Here is a 2,500-nt window from a genome sequence, read left to right as displayed (position 1 = left end):
GTGTTGACGAACACTTCCCACTCCTTGTCCTGTCTCCGTCCCTCCCTTTACTTCAGGGATTACCTAAGCCCCATTTGGTAACGCTGCCGATGCTCTGAAATATTTATCTGAGTGACTTCCCCCGTCTCCTCCTCTCCCCTGTCGAACGCCACCTGCGTACCTTAAACCTCGACTGCCCTACTACTCTGGCAATCCGAGCCGCGTCTTCAAGTTTTCTCTAGATTGATGGAGGTCGTTATCATGATTTAGGGCTTAATGTTAGGTCCCTCTGACTCCCAAGGCCCGTACCTGCCCCTTCCCCTCGCTCCCTTGTCCCTTGCTCCATTTTTCTTGTCTTTGAGACAGCCCCTGATTTTAAATAACATAGCTTTGTTGAGCGTCGAAATTTGAATAGCCTCTCCTCAGCCTCACTCCCTTCTTCCCCACCTCTTTGTCTCCACGCGATAGCATTAGGATCTATTATTTCTTGCTATTGCTACTATCACTGTGTGTATTTACAAGTGCAACCTTATGATAATGAATAGCACGTTTGGAGACTTATCAGCAAGGAAAATAAATGTTATATAATGGTAGGAACAGAATAAGTTTTCCCGTGAAAATGATTGTAGAATAAAGGACAATGACGCTGATGATGATAAAAAGTTCATAGATACAAATTCAGAAGCCCAACCGAAGACAAAGGTATGGCTTAAACAGTACGAAATAGACAAACGCCATTACATATTTCTCTGCATCGACATGTCCGAAGCAGTTGAACGAACTCGCCACAATACGCCGACCTCGCCCTCTGTACGACGCTGTAACAGTCAGGCTTAACGTTCATCCTCGTGAAAGATATTGTTTGAGGAGCTGAGGATCGCGTTCCTCGAGACAAAGCGAAGCCGCGTCGCAGGGTCTGAAGGCGGCAGCTGGCTCTCGGCCTCGAGGAGGACGCGATTTAGATGTCTGCTTGACTCGTCTCTTGTAGACGCTTCTGCTGCGAGATTGCCCTCTGCTTCTGTGGTGAAGGCTGGGCGACAGGAGCCACCCTTTCTTTTTCTCTCTTTTTTTTTTTCGCTGAGAAAAAATGATTTGTTGGGCATATGAGAAGCAGCAGTGACAAAACACCGAGACCATCCCTTGTTATCTAGTTCCATTGCTAATCCTGCAGACTTGCAACTGTTAGTACCGCCATTATTCTTATTATGCAAATACCTCCTGACAGTCTGATCACGGCTAGGTACTCTCGGCTGAGAGAACACTCGTATAATTCTACTTGTTGGACATTAACACTACAAGCAACTCGACGCACTGTGGCAGCCGGCGGTCAGGTCCCTTTGGCCAAGTCGCGGGCCAGCGACCAGGCCCGGAGGAGCGGGGGAGGAAGGCGTCGCCATAAGTGCTAATCCGAGTGATACAAGCGAACAAGAACATATGCTGATCATGGACAAGCCATTATTTCGTCCGCCGCCTCGCGCCCCGGCTCCGCTCGAGCGAGATCTCGTCCCTCGTCTCCTGCGACGAGATGCAAATCGGCAGGACATGCGCGGCTGAAGCTCCAGCGCTAATTCGAGTCCTCCGAGGGATTGATGCTAAAGCCTCAGCCACCATTAGGAGGAGCAAAAAAGGAAGGCGTCTAAACACCTGCTCTAAATACGCATGGTGATGTCAGCCAATTCAAGGAAGAGAGCCGTCTCCCCAGAGCGGGACGTCGCCGTTAAATCCGAGCTGACTTGAAGGATGACCCCCCACCCGGACCCCCCCCCCCCCCCCCGACCCGACGCGACAAGGGCCATGCGTCGGCTTCTATCTCGCCCGCCCGAATCATACAGGACCAATTTAATCAACAATCGAACTCGCGCGGATTGACGTTGGCTTTCCGCCCACGTCACTCGAAGACACAAGAGAAACTACACCCCAGAGACCGTGCGCGAGCGAGCTGCACCTGGACGCCAGAACACAGAGACAAATCACCTGGTTAAGGTTCCCGTGGACAGAGCATGCATTTAATTTCAGATAGCATGGGTTCGCGGTGCAGGATCCGTTGCAGTAATGAGTCATTTGGGAACCTTTCTCTCTCTCTCTCTCTCTCGCTCTCTCTCTCTCTCTCTCTCTCTCTCTCTCTCTCTCTCTCTCTCTCTCTCTCTCTCTCTCTCTCTCTCTCTCTCTCTCTCTCTCTCTACCTCCTTCCCTCCTTCCCCCTCCCTCTCTCCCATCTCTCTATCTGTCTATTTCTCTCTAACTTTCTATCTACCAATCTATCTATCTATCTATCTGTCTCCCCCTTCTCTATCTACCTGTCTATCTCCTTTCCTCCCTCTCTCCTTCTCTCTCTCCTTCCCTCCTCCCGTCTCACTCTATGTATATATGTATCTATGTATCCTTTTCTCTTTCTCTCTATTTCTTTCTCTTTCTTGCCTCTCTCTCTCTCTCTCTCTCTCTCTCTCTCTCTCTCTCTCTCTCTCTCTCTCTCTCTCTCTCTCTCTCTCTCTCTCTCTCTCTCTCTCTCTCTCTCTCTCTC

Source organism: Penaeus chinensis, chromosome 14 (assembly GCF_019202785.1).
Source record: "Penaeus chinensis breed Huanghai No. 1 chromosome 14, ASM1920278v2, whole genome shotgun sequence".
Classification (NCBI taxonomy): Eukaryota; Metazoa; Arthropoda; class Malacostraca; order Decapoda; family Penaeidae; genus Penaeus; species Penaeus chinensis.
This window is presented reverse-complemented; position numbering follows the sequence as displayed.